Here is a 15,675-nt window from a genome sequence, read left to right on the forward strand (position 1 = left end):
ACCGCCACTGTTCCACCTAATTGGCTCGCTAAAATAGCTTTTAAAAATGGTTTTCTGTTTATCCGGGCCACAGACCAAACTTGATGGATCCCGCCCCCCACAATCTACCTCTTTCGAAGGGGTTGTTGGTCTTGGGTCAGGATGCCCAGGTTAAACCCCCACTGGTCTAATCCAATCTCCAACCTTAGTACGCGACAATAAATGTTCAGGGTCGAGTCACTATTGTTAATATATTCGGTTGGAAAGTGTGTACGAATCTTGGTTAATTTTGTCAGCTCTAATCAAATCATTTAGATGAGTTTGGACTGATTTATAGCGTATCACGGGATACTAAGGTCAAATTATATTGAGCATTATCCAATTGTAAGTTGAATCAAATCAGTTAATTTTTAGTTGATTATCATTTGGTGACACGTTGATCGAATTTGATGCCCATCAAGTTAGTGTCATTTACATGAAGAATTGTTTTTTGAAGCTAAAAGTAACAAATCGATACACTATAATACAATTGAGTGCCAAGTATTTTTAAACGTTGATCAAGAGAGGAGAAAAAATGATGAGTAATCAAGGAGAGTAAAATTGCCAAATGCGTGCTGTAGTGAGAAAAATTTGTACTGCAAAAATATATACCCGATTTACAATTACTCATTTATTAGATGGGATGATTCTTCATCTTACATCGATCATACTTTGAATTGAGTCGTGCTCAGATTTTATCGTTTAGATTAGAATCAGGTTAATTGAATCGGGTTTCTCAGGTCGGATCAACTTTGCCAAAACTCAAAACTTCCTCCCACTTGAGAGCACACAACTTGACAACCACATCTATTCTCCCACAAACGAACAACCCAAAACCACATCTCATGTAAAATATTGGGGCATGCTAAAGATCGTCGACATTTAATGTCAATTTTCATGTTTACCCTCCATAACACAACTCAATTTTCGTCTCACTAAAATCTCTCTAAAAAAAAGACGGTTTCTCAAAAAAAAAAAAGCGGGTTTTGCAATTAACAACATGAAGGAGAACGATTTTAACAACGATTTCAACAATGAAGCTAGTAACGAAGTGAATGTACAATTTAATTTTGTTTCAAGTTTATGTTTTATTAGCGATCAATTCTCGAATTAGGATAGATGCCTTGATTTGAGACGGAATTAGGATAGATTCGTTGACGGAATTAGTCAAAATTGCAATGTTTGATTCGGGGGGAAAAAATATATATATATATATATATATATGGGTTGGACGAAGAAATTTTTCGTCCAAACCCAGGTCCAGACGAAAAATTCCTTCGTCCAGATTGGGCCTTGGACGAAGGAATTTTTCGTCCAAATCCAGGCCTAGACGAAAAATTTCTTCGTCCAGACCCAATTTTGTGTTTTTTTTTTAATTCTTTTTAACTTATTTTTTCCGTCTTTTTTTGTTTTCGTAAAAATTAATTAATTATTACTAATAAACCCCGTAAATAGCCCAATTCGTTGTATTATTTTTTATTTTAGTTTTTAAATTCTTTCTGTCTTGTTTTGTTTTCGTATAAAATAATTAATTATTATTAACTAGTTTATCGAAATGTGTGCACAGGTGTATAACAATGATATCGGTGGCGACGGTATTGATTACTCTAATCATTTTATGACCTCCAAATTTTTTTCGTCAAGTATGGAAGGGTTTACTTGGGCATTTGAGACCGGACTTAAACTCGGGTTTGGTATAAAAAGAACAAGCAACAAGAGAGTTGGTCGTCACACGAGTCTGAAACAAGATTATTTTGTTTGTCGGATGGGTGGAAGATGTCCCCTAAATAATGATGCCGATGCTTTAATGAAGGCTAACACGGTTACCGCGTGGTGCAATTGCAAATTTCAAATGAAAGTTGTTGAAATACAAGAGAATAAGTAGAAGCTTGTCATGCTATTCGGGTTTCATAATCATGGTTTAACGTTGTATTGTGACGGCGATAGATACTTTGCAAAGTTTGATGAAGAAGAGTTGGCGTATATCGACGCCCAAGTTAGAGCTCGCGTAACACCGGCTATTATTAGTGCGGGTTTGCATCTATCAGCGGAATCCTGAAAAGTCAAGACCTAATCGGCGATAAATCTACAATAATCGGTCTCAGAAAGTAAGGGCCGAGGAAAGAGATGGGAGAAACCCGGCAAAACAGATGTTAGCACCTGCGGTTCAGCATAAGTACGTTCATTACTAGGTCATTGATCGGAGACCGGTGAGCTAACCCACGTGTTCATAGCTCATCCAGAAGCCGTTAAGATGTTTCGATCATACTATTATGTGGTCCTAATCGATTCTACGTATAAGACAAACTTATACGGTCTTCCGCTTGTTAAGATGGTTGGAGTCACACCCGTTGGGAAGACCTCTGTGATCGCGTATGCTCTTGTGACGCATGAGTCCAAGGATGGATATCGTTGGGTCTTACAGCAACTGAAGGCCCTTCTCGATGATGTCGTTTAACCTAATGTTATTGTTACTGATTTCGAGCAAGGGTTGTTGAACGCGATTCCCACCGTTTTTCCGAATTCGTCTCACTTGCTATGTCTTTGGCATATATATTCTAATGTGGAGACGAGAGCACTTCATATCAAGCGTCAGGACAGTTGGGCTAAGTTCATAACAACCAATCAACTTGTTTAAAACGGTTGTCGAGACGAAGACCCGAGATGAGTTTAATGTGGCGTGGAACAATTTGGCAAGGCAATGGTCGGGAGTGGCGGCTTATATTGAGGGTCAATGAATCCCGCACGTGGAGAAACGGGCCAAGTAAAGAACGAACAAGATAACTCATTTTGAGAACACTTCTACATCTCGGGTTGAGTCGGCTCATGCAAATTTGAAGAAATGGTTGAATAGCGCGAAACTGGCCATTGATAGCATCTGCATCCGTTTTCATTCTTTGTTGGAAATGCAACATGTTGAGATCTGACACTTGTTGGAGTTATCTAGATCGAGACGGTTGACGGGGATTCATCGATTATTCTCCATACTTTCTTATAAAATCTCAAAGAATGCCATCATTGAATTGCACGAAGAATTCGAAAGAGGCGTCAAGATGACGGAAGATGCCTTGATGATCGATTGCGGTTGTGTAAAGACTTACACACTTGGTTTATTATGTGCTTGTTCACTTCATGGCATATCTAGAAACGGATTTCGATTCCCTCTTGATGTCTTACATGTATTTTGGAGGAAGTTGGAGTACGATGGTTCGGAGGCAATGGCGGCTTGTGACGATGATCGACTCGAGGAGTTATTTGATGAAATTCGGAATGCAGATTCGAGTATGAGATCATCCATGTTCGATGCCCTTTACTCTCAGATACATCCGGATGAGGAGGATGTATACGAGCCTCAGGTGAACGAGAACCCTAGAGGACGTCCGAAGAAGGCAACTCGTAGAGAACCGTCTGCCGTTGAGCATGCACGAGTTCGGGTTAGCTTAGGCAGAGGGAGAGGTAGAGGCGGATCAGCTACGCCCTAAAGAAACTCGTTTTCACAACAACCTACCACCCCTGGGTCCACTCCGACGGTTACTGTTACTCCGTATACTACCCTCCGTTCCACTCTGACGGTTTCTGTTACTCCTTCTACTATCCCCCGTTCCACTCAAACGGGTCCCGGTACACTGGTCTACCACCGCTACCACGAGTACGGGGAGTTTCAGCACATCGTACTGCGCACCTCTAGAGGTATACTATACTATTGGTCATTGGAGTTACTTTCCTTATCTTGAGTTTTTGCCTTCCTGGTTTACACAGTATCTAGAAGCGTGGTATAATCCATCCGGAGACGGTCATTGTGGTTACCGAGTTCTCTCACATGATGTTCGGGGTGACCAAACTCATTTCACGATGGCTAGAACATATTTACTCGGGGAAATACGTAGTTCCATTTACCGTGATCATAACTATGGCCCGGAGAGATTTTATGTGGAGGTAGCTAGAATTACATTTATGGATCAGGTACCGTGGGCCTCGGCTCATTGGATGGACGGTTTCGATCTATATGGTTATGATATGATGTACAATTGAGTGATATGTTGCGTTTCTTCATGGGTCGATCAAGAAGGGCACCGACATTGGGATAATAGTCATACTTATCTGCCTTTACGAGCCCCCACTGGAGTACGTACCCCATATGGTGTCTTATGGATATTACATGCGGGAAACCACTATATGAGGCTCCGAGTACGTCCTTGTCACCTATGCCACCAATAGCCCCTTGTTGGGAACACAATGATAGCGTAGCTCATTATAAAGGCATGTATCGACATCAACTTTCTATGTGGCGCAGTTTCGAAACACGCCGTTAGCTTTTTATTCGAACTTTTATCGGATTATTGTACTTTATATTTTATTTGTATGGATATTTTTTATGTTTTTTTTTTTTTTGTTTTCCTTAATTTAATTTTAGTAATCTTTTTATTGATCAATCCCGTAGTTAAACGATACAAATTAAAACGTAGTTAACGGAAATTAAACGTAGCCGAAAACTTAATTTTAACACGATACAATTTAACAATAGGACATAATACAGAGATACTCCCTCCGATTCAGACAGATGGTAACACTTACCTAAAATGGATGAACCACACCAATGGTAACATACCATATTTGACATGAAAATACCCTTACATCCACTACCTATTTACAACTTTACCATCCACTCACCCACTCACCAACTACTTATTTAATTCACCTAAACTTATGTGGTCCCAATCAATATTTCCTACTTTACCCCTCACTTTTTCACATTTTCATAAATAACCACTTTTTGCTTATGTTTACATCTGTCTGGATCGGAGGGAGTATAACTGTAATACCCCCATACTCCAAGTGCCTTACCAGGACCACTCAGGTATGAAGACATTACCATCTCGGTTGCCCGAGGTATGATAATCAAATGAACAATGAAGAAACAACGTTTAATTATAAATACTTAGCGAAGAAGTACAATCCTCAAAACCAAACTGAAAGTACAATACATGTTCTCAAACTGACTGTTCTAACTTAAATGTAAATAACTAATAAGCTACAGCGGAAGACTCCTATCATCATGTCGTGGCCATCCCAAATTATCCCAAGACTCATCTCAATACCTGCTCAATATCTGTTCACCATCCCCGAATGGATCACCGCAGGTTTACAAAACAACACCGGGGTCAGTACTAATCACACAATTCAATATATAATAACAATAAGTGGTACTGTCGTTTCGTACCAAAAATAAAATACCTAAGTACTACTAACAGAAGTCAGCGGCAAGTAGGGTCGATCTCCACAGGGAGGCGGTGTACTATCTATTTGTCTGTTTATCTGTCTAAGTGTCACAATTGGGGGTTTTGATTGTGTTGATTTAAACTAAAGAGACTAAGCAAGAGAAATAAAAAGAGAGAAATTAACAGAAGAAAAGGGAGTACGCTAGGAGTCGGTCCACCGTGACAGCTATCAGATCTTATACTATCGGGAATATTAAGGCGATTAGACTACTGATAAGAAGAGCTATGGTCGTCACCTTTCGGTCCTTAAACCGCCCTAGAGCGTAAACAGCTTAACTTTCGCCCTCACTGCAATACCCTATTGTAATTAAGCAAGCCTTCCCTTCCAATCTTTCGATCTAGGTCGGGGTTAACTAAATTTATGGTCTCCTGCATGCATTCATTCGACCGGATAACAATTTAATTGCCTAATACAATTCCTACCGCAAGTTTAACCTATTTAATACAATTAAAGCATGCTACCACGGCTTCCCTAATCCTAACATACTATGGAAATTAGCTACACATGACTCGGGGTACTACACTAGCAATTGCTAATCTAATAACATAAGACATGGCAACTAAAGGGAAAAACAATAAAAGCAATAAAAGAACAAGGGAAAATAAAAGGGAAGAAATAAATTACTGGATTAATGATCCGGAATCAAGAGGAACAAAGTAACAGTGTATTGGAAAATAAGAGAGGAGAAAAGAGAGTAGTGAAGTGCGTAGTAACGTCTTCCGTCTTAGATTTATTTATAGCCTAAAAAGAAGTAAAACCTAATCTAAGCTTAACGTGAATGGAGGCCCAATAGCTTGTAAATCGCCGATCGAATCGTTAAGTCACTCGATCGAACAGTTCCTGCGTCTGTTTACTCGATCGATCAAGAGAAGCTGCTCGATCGAACAGTTGTTCACTCGATCGAACAGTTCTTCCGTCTGTTCACTCGATCGACCAAGAGAAACTGCTCGATCGAGTGGTTCCTGGTTCCGGCTTCGTGTTGGTCTTGTAGTTTGGTCTTTGACTTGTCCTCTTAGCTCCCAAAATAGCTTCACGCATCCCAAGACAACAATATTTCCCGCTCCAAATTATCTCTTCCTCCAAATGCATGCAAAACGGACAAGAAATGACTTGATTTCGCTACTTTATGGCTCATTCCTGCAAATAAGACAAGAACTTCCAAAGTATGCAAGTCGGGGCATTTCGTAGCATAAAACCACGATAAAAGCATAGAAATACGTGCATAAAATAGGCTAAAAAGACTATATAAAATGCACGTATCAAATCTCCCCAAACCAAACCTTTACTCGTCCCCGAGTAAACTCAAAACTATACGCTAATGGAACGGAAAAATAACTCAGAGCTAGCTACAAATGCCCGCTTAAGTCAATTTAATGCAAGCAAACTAACACTTATAGCAAGACAGTCAAATGCAAACGAGTTATAAGATGTTTATAAATAAAGCTGAACCGTCGACCTTGCAAGACCTTTAACAATGGACTCTCACGGGTCACTCTTTCTCTCATGAAGCAAAGGGTGAACATATATATGTAAGAGAGAAAGAAAAATAGTCGCTCACCTAGACTACGACCCACATAAACATGCATGCAACTAATATGATAGACAATTCTAGCTACCGTTCATACATTCCAACCAAACAAGGTCCTGTCACGGTAGGGCTTACAAAAGTATGGTAAAGTGAGGCAATGGGTAAGAAAAGGCAAAACATTTATGGAAATGTGGAGGTATAGGTGATCAAGCTAGTACCTAAACAAAACCATATATCAACATCCGATTCCAACTCAATTATAAATTAAACACATGCCCTTCATTTGGCATAAAATCTCACCAAACCGAACTAGACATACTCCTCAAATTATGTAAGATAGAACATAGGAGTAGAAACCGTCAACCAAACAACATCTTTTTTTTTTTTTTTCGATTTCTTTTTTTTTTCTTCGGTTTCTTCATTTTTCACATCATTTTTTTTGATTTTTCTCATTTCCTTTTCGAATTCCTTTTTTTTTTCTTTTTTCCTTTCACGTCTTATTTTCGTTGTCCTCCTCTCCTTCATAAATTACCAACTCCAATTCAATAGAATTTGCGCCAATATTTGATACAATGAAATATATACCGCAAAACAACAATCTAAACTAGCTTGACAAGGCAGGCTAAATTTGGATGTAGCTAAAGGTCAACTGGCAAATTTGGCTAATGTGGAGTTTATGGGTAAAAATGAAAGAAAAGGGAAAATGTAAGCACCTCCCTGCATGTGACACCAACCACTATCCCGAATGTATGACGGCAAAAAGCAATTGAATTTCATATACGTGCAAATTGATGAACATGTTATGCAAGGAGTATACTACTCACAATCCTACATGAAACTGGTCATAAATGACACCAGTTTATAAGGCTCTAAATCTTAGAAATTATAAGTAGGTTGCCAAAATTTCAGGTCAAGTCTATATGTTCAGCTAAATTAAACATTAACTCGTAGATTATGCAAAAGACAAAGCTAAAAGATAACAGTTCAGTGCAAGGCTTAAGCATAAAGACAAATGCAGTGCAATGTCATCATGGAAATCTACCGTTCCGACTCAACCTATATGCTAAAATAAACGTAAAATTTTTTTTTGAATTTTAACAATTTTTCAATTTTTATGAGAATTTTATGCATTTAAACAAAAATAAACAACAATGCAAACATAAATAAAACGTGATAACATAAATGCATTAAAAACAATATGCAGACACAGATATGGATGCATAACCTCCCCAAACCAAACCGTACAATGCCCCCATTGTACCAAAACATGGAAAGGAAATGCAAACTAAAGGAGGAAAAGAGTAAATGCGGAAAACTTACAAGGTAGCGCGAAATAAGGGACCTCCCCAAACCGACCATGAAATGGGAGGTTGCTAAGGGCCCGGAAAACCGTCTCAGGAAGCTAATCCAAGTCAAATATACTCGATGTCCGCCCAATAGTGGTCGATCGAGTGAGTGGGCGCTCAAAAACTGCTCGATCGAATGGTGATGTGGTCGATCGAGTGGTTTTGTTTCTGCAGGTGGTCGATCGAGAGGATGGTCTGCTCGATCGAGAAGATCTCTCAGCTAAAGTGCTCGATCGAGTACAACAAGTACTCGATCGAGTGATCCTCAGCGTATTCCTGCATAATGCAATGAAAAACAGCCCGCAACTGACAAAAACAAGCATACTGAGATAGTCTATGGTATAAAACCATTTATTACAACTTAAATGAAATAAAATGCAGAATAAAATTGCCGGGTTGCCTCCCGGATAGCGCTAGCTTCATCAGTCCCAAATGACCTTCCTTTCTTCGAGCCTCTATAATTAGTTACAATCAAAGCAACTCAAAGCGCGCAGCAACCTGTCAAATAGCTGCGCATGTGCTACACAACAGCATAAGTAGCACCAAAGTGGAATAACAAAATAGGAAATAAAGATATGTAAACATTTAAGTCTAACAAATTTCCTATGGGCGCTCCTAAATTTATCCACCAAATAAAGGAGCGCGGGAGCAATTGTCAATAATTTAGGGCTCCAAATTAGATTAACAATTTTAAAATGACAAGGATGGTGAGAAATTGCTAATTTATGCGTCCACATATGAGGGGGTATTGGTTTGAAAAAGGAAGCATGAATAAGACGAGGCAATTTACAAATAATAATAAAATTATCGTTTACTACCTCAGGTTGATCACTCTTAATGACGGAATCATAGATAAAAGAATTCATTACCTCTTCCGTGCTAGGAGTAATTACCGACTCAGCTGTCCTTTTGTCGCCCTCAGTGGAATCCGTCCCGTAAATCTCAGCCTCAAGCGCATCCAGCTCGGCTTTGAATAAGGGAGACTCACCATAACCGTTGTCATCATCAAAGTCGTCATCTAAATCAAGCCCAAATGACGAATTACAGCTCCCAATGACCAAATCAGTCGATCGAGCAGAATTACAGCTCGATCGACCAATCTCTTCCCGCAATTCACTCGATCGAGTGGCAGAATCACTCGATCGAGAACTATCCTCCTGCATGCCACTCGATCGAGCAGTGATATCACTCGATCGAGCAAGTTCTTCTGGAGAATCACTCGATCGACCTATAATTGTCACTCGATCGAGTGATTCCTCCTGTACAGCGCTGAAATCTTCGCGTGGGGTAGTGAAATATGATAGGAACTCGTCGTCCGAGTCATAGAAGTCATCCTCATCATTGGGCAACACGGTTTCCTTACGAGAAAAACTGCTCTCGAAGATAAACCTCTTCTTCTTGCATCTCATTTGCTAATCGAGCTATTTGTGACTCCAGTTCGGGGATTCGAGCGTCCATATATCTATCACTCTCTTGCATTTGTGATACAAGCATTCTCATCAAATATGTCGACTCATGATCTCTTCTCTCTCCATCTCACTGCTAATTGAGCAATCTGCAGGACTCGAGCTCATCAAATCGCGAGACATATTCCCCACACTGGAATGCAAGTGCCTCCATCAAAGATTTCAGCTCCGCAATGTCTTCTTTTTGTATATCAGGGGAATCTTGTTGCGGCGGCCATTGATAGGGCGGATGTGGCGGCACAACTACAGCTGCATTGTGCTCGGCGGACCACATCTCCGTCGTAAATCACCGTCATTCCATAAAATGGGACATCGGTGGTGGGTCAAAGGTACTCAAGCCTTCCCTTTGATCGTCTTTCACCTAGAATCTGTCTAGGTAGTACCTGTAAGGCCTATCAAAACAAAGACTAAACAAAAGATTAAAACGGCCTCAAGGGAAAAATCCCCTGAGGCTAAAAACAGATAAAAATTAAACAAATAAATAAATAGATTGCCTCCCCGAACGGCGCCAAAAATTGGTACTTGTCGTTTCGTACCAAAAATAAAATACCTAAGTACTACTAACAGAAGTCAGCGGCAAGTAGGGTCGATCTCCACAGGGAGGCGGTGTACTATCTATTTGTCTGTTTATCTGTCTAAGTGTCACAATTGGGGGTTTTGATTGTGTTGATTTAAACTAAAGAGACTAAGCAAGAGAAATAAAAAGAGAGAAATTAACAGAAGAAAAGGGAGTACGCTAGGAGTCGGTCCACCGTGGCAGCTATCAGATCTTATACTATCGGGAATATTAAGGCGATTAGACTACTGATAAGAAGAGCTATGGTCGTCACCTTTCGGTCCTTAAACCGCCCTAGAGCGTAAACAGCTTAACTTTCGCCCTCACTGCAATACCCTATTGTAATTAAGCAAGCCTTCCCTTCCAATCTTTCGATCTAGGTCGGGGTTAACTAAATTTATGGTCTCCTGCATGCATTCATTCGACCGGATAACAATTTAATTGCCTAATACAATTCCTACCGCAAGTTTAACCTATTTAATACAATTAAAGCATGCTACCACGGCTTCCCTAATCCTAACATACTATGGAAATTAGCTACACATGACTCGGGGTACTACACTAGCAATTGCTAATCTAATAACATAAGACATGGCAACTAAAGGGAAAAACAATAAAAGCAATAAAAGAACAAGGGAAAATAAAAGGGAAGAAATAAATTACTGGATTAATGATCCGGAATCAAGAGGAACAAAGTAACAGTGTATTGGAAAATAAGAGAGGAGAAAAGAGAGTAGTGAAGTGCGTAGTAACGTCTTCCGTCTTAGATTTATTTATAGCCTAAAAAGAAGTAAAACCTAATCTAAGCTTAACGTGAATGGAGGCCCAATAGCTTGTAACTGCTCGATCGAACAGTTAAGTCACTCGATCGAACAGTTCCTGCGTCTGTTTACTCGATCGATCAAGAGAAGCTGCTCGATCGAACAGTTGTTCACTCGATCGAACAGTTCTTCCGTCTGTTCACTCGATCGACCAAGAGAAACTGCTCGATCGAGTGGTTCCTGGTTCCAGCTCGTGTTGGTCTTGTAGTTTGGTCTTTGACTTGTCCTCTTAGCTCCCAAAATAGCTTCACGCATCCCAAGACAACAATATTTCCCGCTCCAAATTATCTCTTCCTCCAAATGCATGCAAAACGGACAGTAAATGACTTGATTTCGCTACTTTATGGCTCATTCCTGCAAATAAGACAAGAACTTCCAAAGTATGCAAGTCGGGGCATTTCGTAGCATAAAACCACGATAAAAGCATAGAAATACGTGCATAAAATAGGCTAAAAAGACTATATAAAATGCACGTATCAATAAGGCAAACAGACAGCTTAACTGCCACACACACGCAATCACGCCAAATCCAATCATCTCAATCACTAACTGTCCACTGGACCAGCCCTGCCAGTGGGGGACTGCAGCCGTACCCACTAAATCCCCGCTCCACATAGTGAGCGATAACCCTGTCAATTAATGTGCACATCCCTTCTGTGACGGGTTTCACAGAAGGCTAAACTAGGGCGTGAAGCCACTCCCGCAAGTGACCCCACTCAGCCGAGGCCACGCCTCGCGAACCATCAACAACGATCACAACCACAATCATAATACAATTATTATATCAAACAACCAAATACAATTCATCAACCAATATCCCATTATGGGACTAATACTGAGTAGGAAATCCTACCTGGTAAGCACACAATCGAGACGGTCTCTCTTCTTTGAATCAAAAAGCCTCCTCTATGAACCCTCCTCCTATCATACAACACATAAAGGCTACCAAATCACATACTACACATAAACCCCCAAATCTCTAAATTAAGGTTTAACCAATTCAAAGGAAAGACAATAAAAAGGGTACATAGATCTTACCCTCGACGCAAGGAACTCAACGGTATAATCAACGCTAAGAACTGACCTTCCAAACTCCGGGGATTGCTAATTATGCGATTAGGATGAAGAACTTGTTTGCTTTCTTTCTTAAACAGTAATTTAGGTTTTGCAAAAGTGATTTAGAATAATGACGACAAAGCTTATATATCTTAATCGCATATTTAACAAAACCCGAGAAAATTCACCGTAAAACCGGCTACTCGATCGAGTACCCAAGGATACTCGATCGAGTACCCCCCTACTCGATCGAGTACCCCAGCTACTCGATCGAGTACCCAACAGGTCAGAAACTTTTCCAAAACGCAACTTACCCTTACTCGACAGAGTAAGGCCTACTCGATAGAGTACCCCAAGACTCATAAATACGGAGTATTACAGTCTTCCCTCCTTAGAAGGAACTTCGTCCCCGAAGTTCAAACCACTACTAAACAAAGGTACTCCCACAACATTCCCGACTCAACAATCAAACAAAATTCAACATAAAACATGATACTAACCCAACTCATCCCGACAAACATACCGACACAACATATAAAAGGGGTGCCATACTTTCCTGAGCTGCTCTCATCCTTTCCCTGATCATCTTAATATGTTCCACCATCTCATGCACCATCTCTGGTCCCAAAACCACTGCTTCAGCGCTATCGTCCCAACAGATTGGACTCCTACATCTTCTCCCATACAAAGCCTCAAACGGTGCCATACCAATACTCGTGTGATAGCTGTTATTGTAAGAAAATTCTATCAAGTCCAACCTCTGCTCCCAGCTACCACAAAAATCCATCACACAAGCTCGCAACATATCCTCAAGAGTCTTGATTGTTCTCTCAGTCTGCCCGTCTGTCGCAGGATGAAATGCTGTACTCATCTTCAAAGTTGTTCCCAGCGATTCCTGCAACTCCTTCCAAAACCTCGATATAAACCTCACATCTCTGTCAGACACTATGTCCTTAGGGACTCCATGTAACTTAAGCATATTCTTTCGATAGGCCATAGACAATTGTGCCTTAGTCCATGTATCTTTCATTGGAACAAAGTGAGCTGACTTGGTCAGTCGATCCACTATTACCCAAATCATGTTGTTACCTTGTTGACTCTTTGGTAAACCCACAATGAAGTCCATGGAAATGGATTCCCACTTTCACTCAGGTACCTCTAAAGACTGAATCTTACCTTGTGGTCGTCGCTGTTCCCCTTTAACTCTCTGGCATGTCAAACAACGGGACACAAACTCAGCTGTCTCTTTCTTCATCCCAGGCCACCAAAACGTTTTCTTCAAATCTTTGTATAGCTTGTCTCCACCTGGATGAACTGAATATGGTGTGCAATGCGCCTCTGTCATGATAGTCTTTTTCAACTCCCCATCATTAGGAACACACCACCTACCATCAAACTGCAAACTACCATCTGTATGAATAGAAAAGCGGGACACTGTCCCTTTCTCTACTCCAGCTCTCCACTCAACTATCTTAAGATCCAAAGCCTGCTTACCTCAAATATCATCATAAAACTCAAGCTGTACTGTCATATCACCCATGGCATCTCCTTTCTGCATCATATGTATCCCAAAGCTCGCTACCTCATCCCTCAGCCTCATCAAGGATAGAGCTGTACACAGAGAATGTACACTCTTCCTACTCAAAGCATCAGCAACAACATTGACCTTCCCTTCATGGTAGATGATTTCCATGTCATAATCGCCAATCAGCTCCATCTGTAACACCCCGGTTTATAAAAGAAGTCCTCGTCAAGACATTCTCTAATAAAACGGACTGTTACCATCTCGGTTTCCCGAGGTAGTGAATAACAAATTAAACTCCAAGGCAATTTATATAAAATTTTAACTTAATTATTACAAAACTTCTTTTCAACTCAAATTACAAGAACTGACATAAATAAAAGTGAAAGTCTTCTAGATGATGATCTAGCTACTAAGTCGTCTGATCCAGTGCCTCACGCCCATTAAGCTCCCGTCCTATCTCTTAAACCTGTCAAGTCTGCTCCCCATAAAACGGTTCATCACAGGTGTTCACGAATACACAGGGTCAACCACGAGGTTGAGTAGGGAAAACAATAAAACAATAAAATATGATATGCATGATACTCCGTCACCTCCATCTTCATCTCAACTCATCACACGCATCTCATACCCCGGACAACCCAGCCATACCGATCCCCTAAGTAGACTATATATCGACCAAAGCCGATCTGCCACTCAACACCGAGGACACCAGGCAAGTCTGCAGAACCCGCCTGGGCCTTATCACAACATCACATCGTGTCTCAACCTCGTCACCACCACATCATCCTCCAACTCCAATGCATATGAAATGCTCAACATAAATTAATGCAATGCAATATGTATATAAATCACTGAACTGATAAATCATAAATCATGCCGGTTACCCGATGTTGTGATATCATACTCAATACGATCAAATCAATCAATCACCTTCCCGAATATAAATGATAACGAAATTCAACCACCATGAAACAAGTTAACACAATTTGATCAATAACGATAATAGGACAAGTGTATTTCCCTACCTCAAAGTGCCAGCAATTCCAATTAAGCAGTTAAGCAGTCCAGAAATAAAGCAACGAATCTGATTATCGATCCTTCACGAATCCGTCACCTAAAACAATTATAATATTTATAATTACTAACTACTAAATATAGCAATCTCCCAAAATAGAAGCTTTCCCGAAATACAATCCCGACACCAACTTATGCCCAACTGGTAACTAAAATAACCCGATTAATATTTGACTCAACTTCCCAATATAGGCAGTTATTAAAGTATAATTTCTTAAAATGGAAACTTTCCCGATATAGTAACTTTTCTCTTTTAACAAACCCGACTCAAAAATCCGTCTTTAATTATTTTAATACACTCGGGAATTAATTAAATAAATTATTTAAATGACTCGGGATTAAATTAATTAATTAAGAACACGATAACTTAAATAAATAAGCGAATCAAACCCGACTACACACGCACCCTCTTCAACTCGACACAACTCCTCACGCGCCGCCTGAAAACACCACGACAACCACCAGCCGTGTTCCCCACTTCGACCCCACCACCAACGACCACCACCAGCCTGGTCGATTGCCGCGGCGAAGTCGAACCAGGGGGCAATCTGCCCGGTTCACCGTGCATCATCACCAAACCCCTCTGTTTCTCTCCTTTCCTCCACCGCAACCAACACCATATCCCTGCCCAACTACCACCGTCCTACTCTCCGTCAACCCACGCCCACAGACACCATAGCACCACCGTTTCGACCTCCCCCTAGTCCACGGTGGTGCCACCCAAACCTTACCCGTCTAAAACTCCCCTGAAAACCCGTATTATAACCCATTTAACCACCCCCCCCGTCCATTTCTGCCTTCTTCCGCCACTATCACCACCAACAACCACCCTAAACACCACCACTACACTCGCCCCTTACCACCCTACTCCCTTACTCTTCCAACAACCACCAGTAATTCCCCAACAAGACACGAAAATACCCCCAAAAGCCCGACATCAATTCGAAAAACAGAGAAGGGGATTGAATGCTTACCTTGCCGCCACCACAACAGCCACCACGGCCA

Source organism: Silene latifolia, chromosome 10 (genome assembly GCF_048544455.1).
Source record: "Silene latifolia isolate original U9 population chromosome 10, ASM4854445v1, whole genome shotgun sequence".
In the NCBI taxonomy this organism is placed as follows: domain Eukaryota; kingdom Viridiplantae; phylum Streptophyta; class Magnoliopsida; order Caryophyllales; family Caryophyllaceae; genus Silene; species Silene latifolia.